This window comes from Dreissena polymorpha, unplaced genomic scaffold, assembly GCF_020536995.1.
Source record: "Dreissena polymorpha isolate Duluth1 unplaced genomic scaffold, UMN_Dpol_1.0 chrUn009, whole genome shotgun sequence".
In the NCBI taxonomy this organism is placed as follows: domain Eukaryota; kingdom Metazoa; phylum Mollusca; class Bivalvia; order Myida; family Dreissenidae; genus Dreissena; species Dreissena polymorpha.
This window is the reverse complement of record NW_026273323.1, coordinates 821729-843662: the sequence shown is the minus strand read 5'-3', so window position 1 is coordinate 843662 and position 21934 is coordinate 821729. Positions and strand designations below refer to the sequence as shown.

The following is a 21934-nucleotide window of genomic DNA, read 5'->3' as shown; positions in this document are numbered from 1 at the left end:
TCCTTGTTTTTCCTTCGTTTTGTTCATTCAAGTGACCACGCGACTTGCTTTTGAAACAATTTTCTCGCACAAGCATTCGTGCCATAAAAATATAAATACGTGTTAACCGCGCAAATTTAAATGTTGTACAAAGCAACTTATCATATTATATCAACTAATCAAGCACACTTCAAATCACAGTACTGTATGTTGGCCTTCAAAATGACGCGCGGTGATTGGTTGACGCGTTGACACCTCTCGGCAGGTGCTTGGCGGAGTCCTTTTGTTCTCGTGAGCACTAGCAAAGTTTGCACTTCCATTGTACTGACTATTATTATTTGTATTCGTGGATCTGACGACGGCACTATCGAGATCGCCCACAGTTCCCGATTGTCCATTTGCATTCCCATTATTCTCCTTTTGGCCTTCACCACCAACACCGTTTTCAAAGAATTCCGGTTTGTCTAAGATTCCGGACCGTTGTTTGTTTTTCTGTTTGAACCGTCCTGACCTGGAAATCGACATAGTGTGTCGTAGCCTCGCGTTCTTTTCCTTTTCGGTTTCGGTCTGCACGCCGCTTTCCTCCTTAAATGACTCAGATCTCGCGAGATCAGCCCTCGCTTTCTTTGAGGATTTCTTTCCCCAGAATTTTAACCAAGACATTTTAAGCTGCTAATTTTGTTTCAAGTAAAAGTCATCCAATAAAATACAATCCACACACGACTCAAAATATCTTGCACAGTACCAGCTTAATAAAAAAAAATAAAGTCGGATATGGTTCAACCAAAATAAAAAAGACCTATTTATTTGTTTAATAATTCTGAGTAAATCATTAGTATTTTGTTCCAACGCAGTTTCGTACCCAGACGACACTCCGAGTAAATGTTTCAGCAGTAAACTGAATAATCAGCCTCCACAATAGTACACCGTGTACGTGTCACATGATGACCTGGGATCTAACCAATGCACAGATAGGTCTAGCTGCGTCCCTGAAAATATAACAATCATTCACTTAGAGACAAATGTTTGATATCGGATTGTCTCCTCACATGTAATGTATATTAGTAAGTTCGAACGGAATATGAAGCAAACGTGTATTTTACATGAAAACACAACCCGTGATATTGTGTTATACCGTTGCAATAATTAAAAATATACAATATGCGATTTCGAAAAAGGAACATGAGTCGTCTTAAGAAACTGAGAACCGTAACACGAACATCATTCTCGGTGAAAGTTTCGATTATGTACCTGTATCAGGTCATTGTAAAACACTTGATCCTATAAACCACCGTGAGTTTAACTTTTGAAATGCACGCAATAGCAATCGATTTGTCAATAAAATCCATATCGAGCAACCAATTTATGTGATACTCCGTTTGAAGATAAGCACACCTGATATTACGCACACGAGTACAGGATCTACCAAACATTATCATTATTCCTTATACTACTGAAGCTGCGGCAGCTGCTGTCGCTGTTGTAACAATAACAACACAAACACGAACAACAGAAACGAAGTACAACGATAAAAACAATACCGTAATTATATCACATAATATTTATGAATGCATAATATATGATTAGGATGCTATATTTGCTATGTTGCTATTTATGCTTAGGCTATGTGGGATTTAATTGTGAAACTGCATGGTTTTATTGAATACTTATGTCGCATGTGTAAGAAATATCGAAAACAAATATGTTCATAGTTTATACATTTTTTAGCAGTATATAGTAGCTGCGAAGCCAGTTGTTGGGTATTAAAACTTGCAAAAGCTAATGAATTAATAATCCTTCTTTAGTACCACGAACCTATTGAATAATAACACTTGCTATGAATGAAGCCACATAATCCTATTACATGTATATACTATGCGCATTTTCTATCCGAATGAAAGCCGATATCATACCAAATATGCAAAAAGCGTGATCCTTTGGCGAAAGGGAAGTTCAAGCATTCAATTAAAAGCAAAATGTTGAGGTTTTGTCGGGGAAAAAGTCAAATCTTACACATTTGTCACAATCATTAAGAAAATGCGACATGTTGCAGAAATTCACATGCATAACTGTAGATATTGTCTCATTCGGATCCAAAGGCAATGTAATATGTCATATCATATAGTTTGTCTGATGCGAAATCTTGTAGGTGTATTTAAAATAACAATCAAATACAAAAATTAAACAAAAAATAGCAAATCAGTAACAAAATATTGCCGTACCTTACTAGTAATCTCGAAAGTTTCAACGATATGAATCACTACAGTCAATATAATGAATATTCAACTTAATTTCTAAATCAAAATATAATTTGTCGCACGTTAACACGCAGCTGTGCGAAAGTCAGATTACGATATGATGTCCCTAATCAACCTCCAGCGTGTCTATTCAAACCGAATGTTTACCGCAGAAGGAGGGTTTTAGGCGATATAAAAAGCGTTTGTTTGTCAAGATTATATTTGCTTTTAACAAACAAAACCTACTGTCGCGTAGATAAGAAAACCAAAATCAGCGTCGACAGGCCCGCAACCGCGGAACGCATCCCGGGTACATCGAGGTTTGCAATCATTTATTCTGCATGTATTGGATAAAAGAGACCACAACAATATGTGTGTTCTTAAATTTTAATTTTTCCTGCATTTTTTTAGTGTTTTTTTATAATTGTTTTACTTACGTCACATCTGAAAGGCTGACTAGTTCTTTTCGTCCGTGTTTTTCATGCAGTCACAACCGTTTTGTCGCGGTGACAAAGTGATAGTGTTCCCTGTTTTGACAATTATGCTTCCATGTCGCTTAAAACTGCATGTCAGTTGTCATAACCAAGGTGATTTTTAAGTTCTCAGATCAAACCGTGTGTACGTAATTACATATTTGTTACACGCAAATATTCTTTAAAAAACAAAGATTTGCTTATAGACTTGTTCTGATATATGTGTCCAAAATACTAGCATGTTCATTGGCACTTACCACAGACTCGTTAAGTATAAAGCATCTTGTATTTTGTAAATGATTAACCTATATTCAATCGTCACCTTCAGTGATTTATCATACCCTGGCATTATTGTTTCTAAGCTGTTTACCCCTACCCTCTGATTTGCCTTTCTTAACTATTACGTCAGCATACATAGTCTGTCTATTAATACATCATGTATTTGGTTGCAGCCGTAATTGTTTCAAACCATGCATTTATACTGCTAATCCTTCTTATCTATACATATATGTATAGCTATCAACGTTCATGGCAGGTATTCGTTAAGACGTTAAGACGGTGTATGTGAAGGATTATGTTGAGAACATTTCAATGTCAAAAACAAACAAGAGTAGATTGATTGTATTTCGTTCTTCAAGTTTATCTAAGGTCATTAAAAACTTTGTGAACAGACGTTCTAGATCTAATAAAGTTCTACTGAAACACACAGTGAATGTCAGGTGTCTCACAACACAGGACCATAATTATTAAACACTGGACGTGATGATATATCCAATGACTGTTTGGAAAAAAAACACAAAATGTGTCAACTGATTAGAGTTCTTAGTCTCGAGATAAATAAAATCAACTCGTTCCTATTTGACCATGATTTTCGCCATGAAGCTAATATGTAAAAAGAAACCAAATCAATAATATCATTACAATCAACTCATATACAAGTTCAAAACACCAAACTTGTGTTAGTCGGATCTTTGTATAGCAACAATCACAAACATGTTAATCGTGGTTCACTGTATTCTCGAATATTCTATTCAGTATGAACATTATGTTTATAATCAGATACTGAAAGACCATGCATGAAAACATTTGCGCGGCAAAATCATTGAGCTTGAAACACTGCACTGAAAGTAATTTAATAATGATAGAAGATTAAATACAATTTCCATAGTTCGTGAGTTCAACAAATACTTTCAGAAAACGTTATATGCATACAGATATACCGGTAAACAGATAAAAACATCAGACCGTCAACACATCACGATTGGTAAATTTTAACAAGGGAAAGAAAGCTTAACGTTGCAAGTTACCAATTTGCATTTGTAGAAAAAAATGCAATATCAAGAAGCCTTTATCAAACAAACAAATCCCAACAATTTAGCAGCATAACTTAATTTATCTCGTTGAAAGCATCGAAATACATTACACATTGAAATTGAGCTGCGCAAAAGTCGAAAAATTGAACTTAATGCTAAAAATTGCATCCGGAAAAAAGAACACATTGTCTATTTTTGCTATAATGATAAAATGGCATTAACTCAAACAAATATAAAGCAAAAAGCATTTTTGAAAATACTGAATCAATAAATTAAAGTCACATCAAAGCCACCAGAGCGTTTCAAGAGCATCGCTGCAGTCGTGTCAACAAATGGCATAACTGCCAATGCATGGTAATTCGAGCCAAAACAAATACACATAGAACATAAATTTGAGCCTGACTTTGTTTACTGTTTAACAGATGTGCTACTATTAAAGGAACACCGTGACCAAGGCATACTTCTGCCAAAGTTAAAAGATGCGGTCACCAACAATGGTCATCAGCAATTTTATCCGGAATAAACGACTTGGTGTATAATATGTGACTTGTTGCGAGGAGAGTATGGGAAAACATTGCACGTAAATGGAACACATACTCAATATCACTTTCAGCTAGCGTGTGAGATAGAAAGCACACAAACACACAAATAGAATCATCAAAACAAGATAACTGGTTTGTTAATGAGTTGTGTCAAACACCGGTATTTAGGGAAAGTGCAAAACCATCGACAGTATTTAGTATCTGAGGTAGTCCGGTCGCATTTGCGAAATGCATGGATTTCCGAGATTAATTGAAGATTAATTGAAATTTATATACGCATGTTGATCCATTCTACATAAACACTGATACTTGTGGTGGAAAGGTTTTTGGATACAGACTGATAGAGACTCTGGATTTATGAGAATTGTCAAACATTAAGATGTCCATGCAAATCGGCTCGAAAACAGCCAGCCTCGCCGAAAGGTCTTATCCTAAATATAGTCAGGTCCTTAAAAGGGTCTAATCCAAAATGTGGAAATTTTCAGAAGAGACGGTCGTATCTGTAGAAAGACAATCGGCCTACGGAGGGTCTTATCCTATGACGAACATTATTAATGTTGTCTCAGTGCCCTGATTATTGTTTCCAGACACATTATCAGTTAAGGCTTGTTATACTACCCATGGCTTACATTTATATAAAAAGCTACATGGATCTAACACATACATATTTCAAAAGACTGTAATTGAAAACTTGAAGGTAACATCCAAGTCTATTTTCTTTACCAGACTCCATCATTTTACATTATTTTATGATGCATTGAGAAACATAATAGAAAGAACGTGCAGCCTCATTGGTACATATACCGATGTCACTTTATATACATGTATTTCAAGCACCATGAACATTAACTACATCATGTACTACCGTGATAAAGTACACAGTTGTTTCGGGGGCACTACCGGGGTATGTACTGACATAATGGTGATGATGACACATTCAGTTGGTCATTTGGCGTTCAGTTACTACTACAGGCTGATGAATAGTCATTTAAGAACGTTCGAAACCTTATATAGATAAACATTGCAAGCCATCATCGCAAAGTAGTATTCGTGTCAACTGTGGAAATAAACGTAAGTACTTTTTATTTAAATTGCATTTTTGTTTTTTTAATGGGGACACCTACATCGCATGTAGAACAAGTGATTGTAAAAATAACGATGTATACAGTTACATGTGTTTATCAGAAGATAATGAGATTTCTAAGAACGCCGTATCTTGGTCGTGCAATTTTCGTTGATATCAGAACATGATTAGATATTAGATATGGATACGTTCGGTAAATATACGTATATATGAAACAACAAAGGGGACAGATGTCAACTGTATGTCCATAATATGTGACGATTAGCACAGAGCCAATCTGGCGTTGGAAAATACATGTTTTCCAGATAGAATATATTTGGGAAATTTAGTCATACGAAGAGCTTTATCAGTTAATCGATTAGAGCTGCTTGATATATATTGACCACATCACGAACCTGGTTCTACCAGTTCATTTATAATTCACTCTTTTGTTGTTGCACGAGATCTTAATAGGTACACATTGCTCTAGTCCAATGATACGGAAGTATTTTATATTTTAGTTGATTTCTAAGTATAATACATCAGACATGAAAACCAATCGCTTACCGATAACAAATCAACGAATGTATTAGTCAGCACTGTGACAAATTGCTCCATGATAGCCAAAATGCACAAGGACTTGCACACAAGAAACCGTTTGAGATAAGACACATAACTCAACACTTTTCACAGTATAAAGGTTGTCATACCTTAAGCCTGTGACTAAATTTATCATTTTTTCTTCGACATCAAGTTTGTTTTGTAACACAGCAACGGGGTTTCGACTTAAAATGTTCAAATATAATAAAGTTTGAGGATAATTTTGTAGCTTCTACTTTATAAAATGTGTATTCTGATATTTAAATTAGCTTTTGTTGTGAATGTAGATAACATCAAATAACCCATTCTTAAATAGGTCTAGTAAAACTGTCATTTTTGCGTGTGTTTTTTTTTTTCAAGAGAATCCAGTGTCTGGTACAAGCACATAAAAATAGAAAAGTGATCAACTGTTTTAATTTAACATGTGTGTGAACAAATATTTAAACATTTATTGAATCAAATATGTCTAAATTGTCTTATATTTTCCGAAATATTTTTTTCTGAACCAAGAACCGCCACGCACAATGGACGGAAACTGAATGTTGTTTAGTACAACAATATTTTGCAGTGCAATCTTACATTGCGATTCATATACATGTTCCCCTTAAAGACTGACGGGATGACTAATTCAACCTGCACTTTACACTTAAGATTGTCCTGAGCTCTGGCTGTAATCAGTTTCAATTGAAAATTTGGAACCAATCCAAAAACTATTTACCTGATACGCAATTGCACGATGATTGGTAATCGAGGAAGAAAATGCATAAGAACAGCAAATGTGCCGGTAAAACGAGGCCAAGTTTTTCCTTCCTTAAGCAGCACGGTGACTCATTTACAGGGTTGATGTAGATAATAAATGAAATAATAGGTGCTTAAACATAGGTCGGAGAGCATGTGGTAAGTTCACAATTGATGAAGGGACAATGTTATGTGATTAAAAACAAGAGCACCGCATAACGGGTGCCACGCTCGGCTACGGGTGCAGTTTTGAATAAATTAAAGCTTGTCAGAATTTAATTTTTTGAAGTCACAGTGACCTTGACCTTTGACCTAGTGACCCCAAAGTGGGTGTGGCGTGTATAACTCATCAAGGTGCATCTACATATGAAGTTTTAAAGTTGTAGGTGGAAGCACTTTGATTTTAGAGCCAATGTTTAGGTTTTAGCACGACGCGGAAGGAGGACGGCGGACGTCAGACGGCGGACGTCGGACGGCGGACGACACGACGAGCTGGCTATGACAATACCTCGGGTTTTCTCCGAAAACGCCGAGCTAAAAAACACTAAAATCAACCGAATATCGTACTCGTATTAATATTTCTGTGTTTCTTATAAGAAATATTTTATCAGTGTTAATCCGATCTATATGTTTTTTAAAAATAAATCGATCATGCAATCAATAAGCAACAAATATTGTATCATATAAAACAAGCGCAACAAGAATATAATGAGCATAGTATCGACAAATGAATTTGTTGTCTTAGCTTTGCGACTAGGAATCTAATCTTCATTTAGCGCCGAAGCCATGTTTGACTTTCGTTATCAGGAAATCTGAAAACACGGCAATAATCTTTATCGAGTAAGAATCAATAGAGTTTCGTTGCAAGATCTATAATCAAATTACAAGTCGACATTGTTTTTTGCGTTTTATATTGGCTTTCAATGAAACCACGGAACATAATATTGACAGTGTCGCCATATTTGAAATGTATTCATAGAATTACACTTTGTGCAAAATGCGCAGAGGTTATCGCGTGTAATTTAAAAATATTGCAAAACAAGTCACCGTGAAAACATATTTTTCATTCTTAAAGCGCAGATATCTTTAATATAAGGTGCACACATTATTTATTTATGTGTCTCTGCAATATTAAAATGGTGTGTTTTTGTAAACATAATTTGCAATAATAACACCGTATAAATTGCACATCAGCATTTATTAAAAATTATTTTTCACAAATTGCATACATGACAAGTAATTAATATAGCCTCCCATTTGATCTTTTAATCAGTGAAGTGGAATCGTTTTTATATAACCATTAAACTGTATTAATTGAAAAGTGTGTCATTTATTAAGTAGTTTAAAATGAAAGAGTAATAAACTGTTGTTGTGGTTTTTTAAATTAAAACGAAATTAATTCAATTACATTCAATTGCCGTAGAAAAAAGGCACACACAGACAGTGATATGTGAATTATTACATGTGTCGAAAGTGTTTAATGTCCATGCGCTATAAATTTCAGAAAACATATAACATGATTAAGTAAATGGTTTTAAGATTTTATTTTAATAGCTTGTTTCATTTATGTTCATGTACAAATGGAACTCGGTAGATACACACGCGCATCGAGAGTTAATGTTTAACAATCTCAAATGTGTGTGTTCTATAAATGCATATGTATAAGACAAAGCCCAAAGTAATTAAATCAATACATACATGATACAAAAGCAGAGTTTATTTGATATTGTATGTGATTGATTATCAAAGTGGTATGAATATATAACTTCATATGTCATATAAAAAGAAATGTTTAGGAAAGAAAATGCATGAATATTTTCAGAATACATTGAATTAACTATGATTCAACATTTTAAAAATATAGACGTTATTCGTATTAAATGAATACTGCAAAACATTATACATTATAACAGCAACATGACTAGACATATAGTTCGGCGCATCTGTCTGCGATTGGTCACAATTAAGAGATGGTCACGTTAAAAATGTTAACACAACCTATCTTACAATGACGGTTTAATGGTCCAACGATTGTGATGATGATGAATCGATGATGAAATATTGCTGGTGGTGATTGGAGTGGTCGTAGAGGTTCTGACGATGTAGGTAGTTATGGTATTTATGGTTTTATCCCCCTCTTTAAACATTTGGCATGCTATAATTCATCTTGGTGTGCTATTACTGCAAATGCATATTGAGATACTGTTTGTGTAGTTATATTTGTTGTTCTTAAGTTATAGTGTTTTTAGGTTGTTTTCAATCAGTTACATTCCATGGAAACAATTTAATATGATCACTTTTTTCCAATGATTTGAACCATAGATACGTGTGATTTATTTCTCTAAAACAGAAACGAAAATGTGTTCTTGGCTCACACAGCTTTTGCTTCCTCTTGAAACACGAATATTTGTATTCACCTCATCACGCTGTTAATACCTCGTATCACACATTGCGTACCTGTTTCCACTAGGTTACTACCTCGCATCATACATAGCGTACATTGCGTACCTATTTCCACTAGGTTACTACCTCCTATCACACATTGCGTACCTATTTCCACTAGGTTACTACCACTTAACACACATTGCGCACCTATTTCCACTAGGTTACTACCTCTTAGCACACATTGCGCACTCTTATCACACTTAACATACCTTTTATCGCAATGTTCACACTTTTATCAGACTGCTCACACCTCTGATCACACTTTTCACACTTCTTATGTCATATTATTAATAACTTTTAGCACACTTTTCACACCTCTTAAAACACTGTTCTTACCTCTTTTCACACTTTTCACACTTTTCACACGTATTATCACACTGTTCAAACCTCTTTTGTCTAGTCATTTTACTTATTTTGTTTGAGTACAAAAATGCCTCCAGCGGATATGATATTAAAATAAAATAGCACCAATAGATGTATATAAACATTAATATTAAACCATTTTCTCAATTAAAACTTGGCTTTTATACATAAACGTCGCATATCTAGGATGGTAGTTTTATTTTCGTGCAAACTGGTTTTTGTCTATTCATTGAGGTACAACCTTACAAAAAAGCAGTATGACAAAAACAAAACTAGTGGGTTTTGCATTAGCACCGACTGGCCCTCGTTCGTAACAATAGGTAAATCACCGCGTCTGTCAACTATATGTAACATTATAGCGGTGACATAGGTACTTATAGCGAGCTGGCGGTGATACTATCTAACAGAAGGACGACACTGTTCAGTCTGTTATTTAAACGGGCAGACTTACCTCTATGTATGTAGGAAGCCAAACAAAGCAAACAGACATGTTTATATTAAACGCAACATTCAGCGGGTTTTATAATATTAAACGATTTATTTATCGGATCTTAACCTTATACGATTCGTCATTAATGTACTTACCATGGTTTTCTTTAATGTTTATTATACTCTAAATAAATGCTTTCGACCAATATATTGCATGAACAGGCATCACGTGTTTTACGTAATAGTACAAAGAGACATATATGCAAAACGTTTATGCACTTAAACTTAAATTTTGAGATTTCGTTACCACAAGCAAAATGAACCGCGTCAAATGGGTCGTATGTCATACGCGGCCAGCGTAGCTCCAGACCAGCCTAAATCCGAGCAGTTTGGTCAGGAGCTTCCCCTTTCCGTTAATGTGACCAAAAACCTTGCGTGACTTAACAGAGGACAGCATCCCTACCGACCAGCCTGTGCAGATGCGAATGCTGGTCTGGAGATGCGCTAGTCGAAATTCGGCGTAAAACCCATTTTCGCATGATGCGACTCAAATGATAAACACACATGTTTGAGAAAAACAATAAGAAACTTTCATACTTTAAGAATCTATAACAAGCGTATATGTTTTGCATTGAATTAACATAATTATACTTTACATACTATACATTTAATGTGACTATTTGAATTTCAATATTTAATTGATTTTTTTTTAATTATCCAACATGTAATTTACACTCGCTTTCTATGTTAAATACTCCCATTATATTAAAGTTAGTGGTAGTGAAAACTGAAACTGCATTATATCAAATGAAGCTACAAAGTTATTAAGGACATTTGTGGTTATAAGATATTATTAAAAATAAGCATTTGCTGAACATCAGTGTTCTTTGTATAAATTGTAGCCAGTATATTATGACATTTTCTTTATTAATGACGCCGTCATGCAAATGCAGCCACGAGCCATTGGATGATCAAAGCAAATGTAGTCTAGTCACTTTATATTTAACTGAATTTAAAATCTACTTTGGTTTTTAAACTACAAAGCCGGATTTCAATGGTAAAGTGTCGTTAAATATAAAACATTGGAGAAAGGCAACCCCTTAAAGGTACATTGTCGTTTAGTGCAATACTTTGTTGAAAGGCAAATGTTTAAACAAAACGGTCGTTCAGTACGCAACATGGATGTATGACCCTTCAAGGACACAATGTTCTTTAATAATAAATGGGATGTACAATCCAAACATGAAAAAAAGAAAACTGATTGCCGGAGGAGGGGGTGGGCGGGGGAAGTCGGAAAAATCTACAGGCTGCTGTGTATATATTTATAGATGTAGCATTCAACTACTTCGAGTATACATACATCAAAACAAGAACAACTTACAATTCCTGTTTTACTACATACACACAACATTAGTTTCGTATTAAAGCATTAAAAACATACATTTCAAACGGCTCCCAAATCATTCAAAATAGCAAATTCGGCAAAATTTTGGTTTCATTTCTTAACGGTCTGAGAACATAACTTTTTAAATATTGAAGAACTCCGCAACACTGCAGAACTTTGAAAGTTTTTTAATTTGGACGCCAAATGTTTTATTTGGGACGGTTTCGGGGCGTTTTAAAATCGGCAATGGTTCGGAATGTTTTGGAACCTTCCACAAGTGTCTCGTAATCTTCGGAATTTTTTATCGAATCTTGAGAGGATGCGGTAAGATGAAGAAAGCTTAACGACGATGAAGAGTTTAATAGTTCTGGTTGGCTCTGTCTTAATAATACGTCAAAAAGCCTGCCAATGTTTTCCGAAGATACAAACTTACAAGCGACAGGTTCCTGTGTATATCCGAGAAATATAATTTCCATTTGACATATTATTTTGCATCCTTTGGGGATCTGCTCGGGTGGATGAAAAAAAATAATCTTGGCAGAGGGCTTCCCTAAGATATTGAGTCAATATAGATGTGTTCCGAATGGTTGCCGCTGATTGGCCGATTAACATGAAAAAGTACCGAGTTGAAAACTTGGCGTCCAAACTTTGACATTATTAAACCTTGGACGCCAAAGTTGTCTATTTACATTAACGATCAGGTTCCATATCGCTGTAGCAGCGGTACGATCAGACACAGAAAAGGCCAATATCGTTGCTAAGACACGCAAAAACAGTCCATTTTGGCAAATTTTCTTGGAGATTCTAATGGACGGCAGATTTCATGTCAGTTTTTGAATATAATTATTATATTTTGGGAAGCCAAAATGTGGCCATTACCCCCGCGATATGCTACTATTTATCCATTGTATATGGGTTTACACTTGGTCGTAGTTTTCTTTATTTTAGACCTATCGATGCATCTTTTATCGCGAAATTTTGACAATAAGTGGATAAATCACAACATCGTAATCTTTTATTCTCTAGTAGAAACATTTTATGTTATCTTGTCAAAAAGATGAATAAATTACTACCTAAAAACTGTTATTAGAAATGATCGAAGTTTACGCCCCCCCCCCCCCCTCCACCCAAACCGAAAATCCTGGAACCGCCTATTTCGTTTAATGGGAAAAAATAAAATAGTGCAAAATTTTGCAAATGCAGGATGCTTCAATCATGTATACGTTTAATAGCAGTATGTACAAAATACAAAGCGTTAAGCCAATGGATATTTAACTTTTTTCTTCTAATCAGTTTTTATTTTGTATTGAAAGTCCAACGATGCATAACAATTCAATTAAAGAAAGGACCGCGTTTATGCCTTAAGGGAATAATACTTTCATAATTCATATTATGGCAGTTAACTATCCAGATTTACTTAAACAAAAACCAAATAAACACGAAATAGCGTTGGGAAATGCTATTCATATTGCTGAAAGAAATTAAAAAGAAGGAGTAACAGTTAATGGCTTATAATCCTGTCACTTCATGAATGATTAAAACATTTTGCATTTAATGTTTACTTAACTCGCATCGTAAAACATAGCAGGCTCATGGGTCAAATTAGTTAGTTTCTTCAACGGTTACAAACGTTTGTATATTATAATTGTCGACCTTTCTATATGACTAAATACTAAATATCAATATTAAGTAATGTATAAGTGTTTAGAGTGTCATTGTGGTACTACAGCCAGAAGCATGAAAAGGGACAATTGCGTGTGTAAACAGCCTATTGTTAGTATCCGATTTTGTTGTCCATACTCCAAAACATAAACAATTGCAAAACAGTAACAGCGCTAGTTTACGTCGTGAAATGTTTATATGGAATAAATAAAAATTCTCTATTTTTTCTTTTACTCTTATTTTTGCGTCAAAATCACAAACCGGATTCATGACTTCGCCAATTAATAAAAATGATCTTATGAGAGAGAAAGGCGAAAATAAATGTAAACTCGCAAATTCAAAGCATTCTACAGTAACAATTTATTGTGTGCACCTAAAATAGCACTAATCAAAGTACAACTGAAGCAATCGAAATTTGAGTACCAATGTTCTAAAACGGCGACTTCGATATGGCGACTTCGATATAACTTGTGCATACCCAAAGCTTGATCCTGACACCATCGTCTTAAAACTTTGGTACGTAAAATCAGACTTGTTTTAAGGCGTACTAGTAGTTAAACTTTCAATGCGTTTCGTAATTGGGCTGTTAATCCTTTCAAATCCTTATAAAAGTCGCTCTTGTATCAATATAAATGGTATAAGTAAGTAAGTTAGTAAGTAAGTATACATGCAAGTGTATTTAAAAGTTTATTTAGCTTTACAAACTGTGACACTTGCGTGAACTCTTGAACACCTAATCGAACTAGAAAGTCAAACATTATAGGTATAATGCTTTCAGTAAGCATTATTAAATTGATTGTTGATAAACAAATTATGTTTTCATTTTATTTAATATTTTTCTAAAGAAAACATTGAGACAATTCTAGTTGAATGCCCCTCTTTGAGACTTTCGGTTATGAAAAGCCATGTAAAAGTTCGAATTCTAGTGCATGTTGTACCATCTGTTAGTATCATTAGTATCATTAGTAGTTGGTTTTTACCTGATATTGTAAAACACGATCAATTCACAGAAATCGATGTTCATGCAACAAAAAAATCCGCAAGCATTCTTTTATGTTGCTAATAATGTTTTAGCATCCTCTATACCGAAGAAATAATGTTCTGCAATCCGAAATTACATTGGAGTTAAATATTATATAGATAAGATGATTTCCTTTCAATTACAATATACATTTGACATGCGTCACGCGTAAATGGATCGTATGTCATAAACGACCGGTGTAGCTCCAAACCAGGCTTCGCGCCAGGAGCTACATTGAATGTTGTAAATTCATGCCATATTTCCAGTTGTCATTGATAGCTACACTGGTAGTATATGACGCGTGCCCTTTTAGAGAAAGGTGTTGTTTTCAAGCCTTAAAGGGTTACACTAAGTCTTTTAAGGAACCTGTTAGTGTTTATCAATGTTTTGTGTGATGATACGATAAGCTGCCTTTTATGTATTATGAATGTTAATAGTTTAGAATACTTAGTTAAAAAATGAAATCGTAAAACCTATGAGAAAGTTCGTGCCGGAAGAAGTCATGTAGTTCGTATTTCAATGTACATTTTTTGCTTTGGGCAGCCACATTTTATAATTTTCTGTCAGTATGATCATACGGGAAATATACATATTCTACCTTATGACAATGTGATGATAATATAAAGTGTTTAAAATGATATCATACAATCTCTTGTTTAATACTATGTAGACTTCATCAACGATTTGTATGCGTACGTGCTTAATTTAATATGTGTCTTGTTCTGATAAAATTGGGCTTAATGCATGTGCGTAAAGTGTCGTCCCAGATAAGCATGTGCAGTCCGCACAGGCTTATCAGGGACGACACTTTCCGCTTTTATGGTATTTTTGGTTTCAAGGAAGTCCCTCCTTACCCAAAATCAAGTTTAGGCGGAAAGTGTCGTCCCTGATTAGCCTGTGTGGACTGCACAGGCTAATCTGGGATGACACTTTACGCACATGCATTAAGCCCAGTTTTCTCAGAACAAGGCTCATTTGATAAAAATGTGAGTTCAATCATATCGATCAGAGTCAACATATTTTTTTTTTTTACTTCATATGCTGATTTCAAATGATTATACTATGTTAACTTTCGTTGAATAGTTCGACGCCATTAGCTGGGATTCAATACACATACTAGTATATGGACTTTATTGCACGAAGCCATAGCTAATTTTGGCTTACCAGTAAACGGAATTGGTTCATAACACAGCTGTCATCACATGAGCTAATATAATAGGGACATAAAAATAAACCTAACGTCGACAGGTTCGCACCGATTTGTGTCTGTTCGAACAAAAGTAGGAAGACAATCGGTTTAAACCTGGTATAACTGGTATCACCATTTAATTTATAATTATGACTATTTTGTTAGATTAGTCAAAGCCAGAGTGACTTAATATCGGACCAGTAATACATGAACGAACCATTGACAAATTGCACGTCAACATGAAGACTACCGTTTGACAGAATTATTATAATTTAATGTCAGTATAAACAAATACAACCTGAATTTCCAAATTATATGGTCTTCCAGCGCCTAAGGCTGCATTATGTGAGGACACTTAGTGTGCACAGAACTTTTTTTATTATTTACTTGTTAGACTTAAGAAAGTTGAGACGAATTTTGGAATATAGTTTCAATTTCTAGCGATTCACTTTTAATGGACAAACATTTAATTTGGTGCGGCGTTGCGCCTTTCGGGGTCTCAGGATCCCTCCTGTCCGATATATATTGACCACCAACCAACCTCACAATGGCCGGGAGCGGGCATTCATCCCGGGTCGCCTATGTGAGAAGCGCGTGTGATACAAGTCAACCAAATACAAAGTGGATGTTGTTCGGAAGTAAACGACGCGCTATATTTCTTATTTTAGATATACCTAAATGTGATCACACTGTACGATTATAATATACATTTAATGTTTAAACTTACCGAATCAAGATTAACCCCATATACAAGTAAATATTGGTTTGATCCGCCAAACATAAATGCATCTAAATTACTGGCGAATTTTACACAAATATGCACATTCAGCTTTATCAGGCGCTTCAATTAAATATTGCTTATAATTATAATCAAATCGCCATCAATTGTCAAGATAACGACATCCTGATACAATATTTAAATACAGTTATTAAAGCCAATATACGTGTACATATGTTTTCATTTGAGTATAAATATAATGAATATATATTATATAATTTTATTTGATAAACTCAAAATATTATACTGCCTGGCTAGATTGCCCTTTAAACATGCAACTAACTTAAGTGTGTAAGTCTGTTTTAAGGAAATACATCTAAATGTAATTTAACACTGATCATGCATTCAAAGGTTCACGCTAACCTAAGGAAGTTCAACGCTAACATAACAGCCATCAAACATACTAGAAATACAATATATTTAATCACAATTAACTATTAAAAAGAAAACGATTACTTACATTTACCGTGTAAGCCACATGATATTTAAATACACACACTGTATTGAGACAAATCCCGATAGTTAAATGAAGGCATTTGGTTGACAGCTATCTATGGGAGTTCTACGTGCTCATTGATTATACGTATCGTGTATTGGGAAGTGTTCAACACCATTCATATAGCCCATATACCCCGGTACTCTTATTACTGTAGAGCCATGTGAAACTGTGCGTTGAGATTTTTTGCGCCAACGTAAAACTTCACTAATTGAATGTAAAAATAATTTGAATCAAATCTTAGTTGTCAAATGTGTTATATTTCACAAATTAATTGTTTTACTTTTATAAGCATGTATATTATTATTTACATTATGAATGTACACTATTCGTATAAACTTGTTCATGATTTAGTTTTTATTTCCTTATAATGCAACATAACTCCCAGTCCCTGAACAAACCCTGACATTGGAAATAAAAAATGACATTTTTTGTGCACTTGTTGTTGTTCTTGTTGTTTGTGTCTATTTTAGTTGTATTGCTATTGTTTGATTATTGTTGTGTCTATTTTTGTGAGTGTGTTATGGGGTGGGGAATGGGAAATTATTCAGGTTCAAATCGACTTTCTTTCAATTTATACAAATTCCAACACAAAAATTGTACAGTCGGAATGACATTCTTAATTTTAAACGAAAAGTACACTACCGCGCATTTCATTGACTGTTTGTCAGACGAATATCCATTTGTATACATTTAGAATAAACCTAGTAGTACTTGTTAACAAATAGACCTATCCATTGAATACTTTATCTATAGAGGTGTTAGATCGTTAAAGGCCTACAATGTACTCGCTCAACAGGCGTTCGTTAAACTCGGGCCCAAGTAGGGTATATCAGTATAACAGACCGATTGAAATCAATTTGGAGACAACATCGTAAACAAATCAAGATTATTGGGGTATCGCAAAGCCATAAATTGAGAGCGTGTAAAATATGTATTATTTCTAGTGCATACATTATATAATTTAATCATTCTCACCGTGATCGTTGGTAATACGATTATTAAACCATAAATATACTAAAACCTAGCTTACAAACTGAGTTGCGTTTGTTTGTAGTAAATTTGACAAAAGAATACAAGATGAACATTCGTTAAATTAAAATGCTCATACGTTCAATATTCAAACCATGTCCATTGATATTTAAAGATAAAAAATTAAAGTGCTTCTTTTATATATCTGTTTATTTTATGAGATACATATGCCAAAAAGTATAAATTGAACTAAAAGTCAAACTGAAGAAAGGACTGTAGTCGCTTAAACTATATTGAACTAAATTAAGATCGTTATTTGATAATCATATTAAATTGATATACATTTGTACTTGGAACGAACACATATAATTTAAATTGAAGTAATTTAAAGTCGCTTTAACCGAAGACAGCTGAATTAAAGAAGTCTACTCAGTATTCGATATTTCTCTGAAAAAGGATCAATTTCCCTCAATACAAAATGCATGACAGAGTATTGAAATATGGCGCTTTAATATATGTATTTATGTAATGATTATGCACTTGTTGTACAAGTCGTAAATAAACTTATGTTCTGTTCTGTTCAATGTACATGTAAATTTGGCTTAAACATCGTGTATGGTCTGTGCGGTACCAGCGTTGATAATGAGCACTAAAGGTAAATGCTGATGGACCCTCTGGCGTTTTGTGGACGATATGATACGTCATTTATGTATTTTAATGCAAATGGTTTGAATAAATTATTTTGAAACAACATTATCTTTCAGAGATATTTCTTTCATGTAAATATTTACTAAATGTACATTGAAGCTTAGCAATTGTAAACAATTCACATACATGTATTATTTGGAATGCACTCTATAGATGATATTTATTTTATCGATGTTGCTATAAGTATGGTGGTTTAACGAGTGTCATAATATGTACCATGGTGTAGCTAAATGATATTTGTATTTTGCATGGACTTTTTCTCGAAAAAAACATGCTTGCGAATATGTAACGTCTTTATATATGCCAAGAAAAGTAACTGACACTAGTAGAAAGATGTTATTGTGGAACAAATATCGCTATGCGTTTTCATACTTTTACTGCAGTGAAATTATTTAATATTATGTTTTCACTGAAACTAAGTTAACTTTTACTAACAACATTTCAAGTTCAATTGCTAAACATTTTTGAAAAAAAAATAGCATGCATGTATGTAGTATTGATGTTTAGATCATCATGTCGTTCGAGAGTAACGTATTTGTTTCCCTAATGATGCTGATCGGCCGACAACACCCCCGGGCCGTACGAGTTGAATGCAGATTACATTTACACGTGGGCTTCGAGATTTGATCCGTGTGTCAAATTGCATTGAGATAAGTAATTAAGAAGATCAATCTCATTGCAGAGCACGTACAGGTGTTAATTACTCACACGGGCAAGTTGAAAACCACGAGGACGTGTGAAAGTATGTGATTATGTCAATCTTAAATGCAGAAGATAATTAACTTTAAAGAAGTTACCCCAAATTAAAGCTTTAGCCGGTGTAAACTGCTTGTCAAAATATTCAATTAGAAACAGCTTTTTTTCCACATGTATTTTGGATAAGTCTCGTTATTGTTGTTGTTGTTGTTGTTTTCAATAGCAAGATGACAATATAATCAATTATTTTGCTTATTTTAGCTGAATATGCTATTTACATGTTTGGAGCATAGTAAACATTAAAAGGAAACATAATACATGCCTCTGTAGTTTTAAATTTCCCTTTCCCCAACGACAGTATTTGATGTTTAAATGTTCACACATGAAATAATAATCGTGATTTACGGAAAGGAAATGACTACAGTTCGTGCACATAAATAAAAACTAATGACATGAAAATGCAAGTTTTCAAATGTTCCGAAAATAAAAAATACGCTTTCTCTTGTTCTGTCACTTCAATATATGCTTGTAAGCGACGTTTCTCAACATTTAGACATGAACAATGTGTTAATAAGTTGTGGTTTGATAAGGTTATTAAAATATCTGAAAACTACACGAGTAACTCTGGTAACAAAACAAACATCGCCCACGATTTCCACAGGTTTGAATTACAAACACGTGCACTTTTAGTCGGTTTTGTCATTAAAGTTTATTCGGATGAAAACTTTTTGTATGCATCTGAAGTTAAAACAACAGAAAGCGACATGTTCGTCAACTGAATGAATTTTACTGAATATCTGCCGCTCGACTAAGAAATTGTGTTCGTGTATACGTAAACCACTAACATGCATGACTACCATTAAGAGTATTTACTTAACATTTCAAGCATATCAACAAACTAACTGACCAACAGACCAATCAACGAAGTCGATCCAGTATTCCCTCCTTCGAATTGTGTGCGTGCTCTATAAATATCCACAGATGTTATCAAAACATGAAATATAAACCATTAAAAATGAAGACCAAATAAACCTTCTAGTACAACATTTGATGGGCGGACACAAACTGAAATTCTCAGCAAACATTGACATTAGGGCAACACATTGAGAAGGTGATTGTAAATCGTTAGACATTGCTAATTACTAATAAATGAGTCACTTAATGTCAATTAGCTGACAGTACATTTGTTCTTTTTTTTTCTTTTCTCACAATTGTATTGCTTGGAAGTGTATACAGGTATATGTATTGTGGAAAAACAACATCAGTAATTGCGTTTCTGTGTGTGCAATTTATTCATTAAAACATTAAGTTTGTTGGCAATATATCTACCGGGTACAAGTTTTTCCCAAAACTATAATTTCCAAATGGCACATCTGGATTAAAAAAAAACATGTTTTTTTGGTTTGTCTTTGTGTTCGTCAGCTGTCTTCACTGTTGTATTAAGTCGTTTTTCAAAGCTGTTGTTATAAATATTATGATTGATACATATGTGTTGAATAAAAGTGTGACTTCTATGCATCCAACACGTATAGCATAAGTTAAAAATCATATATTAATAGACATAAGACGACCGTCACTTATCTCAAATATTCTTGTTTGAAATGACATTTTTATGTTTATTCAAGAACAATTAACCCTGATCAAAATTTGTGAATCTTAATATTTGGTAAAAATGGATACAGCGGAAAGCATGAGAATGCCTACAATGCTGTTATCTTCTCATGCTAAACAAATGATAAAGTTAGCGACAAACCGGTGATCGAATGCGTTGGTTGCTTATTAATTGACTAAATGACTAGTATAACAAGTTGTAAAACATATCATTATGTTTCACTGTGAGCGCATTGCGAAAATAAATCATTTTAACGAGTTTGACGTCGGTCAACTCTCCTTGGCCGAATTGGACCAATTGATTTTCTCAACAAAGACAACAACAAACAATAACGCAACCATTAATGCATCAATCATTTATCAAACAATGTCGCTAAATTAGCAAACATGACAATAAAATTGCGACATAAAGATGTCATTTGAAAAGTAAGAAATTTGGCCACCTTCACGAATACTGAAATTAGTTGGACTTTTTCTGCAGACCAACACCTGATAATAATTTTGTTTTAGAGGTATACTGTAGGGAAAATATCCCACGTAATATAAACAATTATATATATTTCCAAAAATAAAATCGGTGTACCAAGGCACAATAAGACCTCACTTGGAACACGCCTCCAATGCCGGAATGCCGGCTGCTCAGTTCCTCCAGCAAACATTGGGCAGAGTCCAGAACCGGTTCAGTGAGATACTTGCCAATGAGAGAGATGGAACAGACCACACGCATTCCTCCTTAAGCAGATCACAAAGGCCTGATTCTCAGAAGATCACCTGATGCCCAGCAAAGCAGAATTAAGCATTTAAAGGGCAATGTATGTCCGAGAAAGCAAAGCAATTTTAAGAAAAAAATCATAACCAGAAGCGCACTGATGAGCTGCTCTTCGCACGAATTATCCACATCTGTCCAACAGCCCCACATCTCACAACAAAAGAAGAGCATAGTGATGCTATTCTTGGGGAAAGGTAACCCCAGAAGTCATGGAAAGAGCCTAAACAGATGGGTCAGAAACAAATGTAGTCATGAGATCGGAATTTAGATACATGCATTTCCCAGAGTCAGTCAGACAGAGGAAATACCAACATGCATCCACTGCACAAGCACAGAGCTTATGTGAAAGCCTTGATCCATACTGCAATCATTTTATGCAGCTGAAAAGACTCGCATATTGTTTTCGTAAGAGATTCCCCTTTCAATCCTGGAAGTAACAACAGTCAACACACTTTCTCGCCTGACA

General features: G+C 34.4%; 1 long non-coding RNA gene across 2 annotated transcripts; it reads right to left on the bottom strand.

The window, feature by feature from the left end:
- LOC127863461 (uncharacterized) lies at window positions 1-16904 on the bottom strand. 2 transcript variants are annotated; one of them, XR_008041063.1, is made up of 2 exons: window positions 16677-16904; window positions 1-968 (listed from the first exon to the last, which is right to left on the bottom strand). It is a non-coding gene; the product is annotated as an uncharacterized LOC127863461 (long non-coding RNA). The 2 variants fall into 2 exon arrangements; XR_008041062.1 differs by lacking the exon at window positions 16677-16904 and adding an exon at window positions 2202-2546.
- Window positions 16905-21934: the final 5030 nt, after the last annotated feature.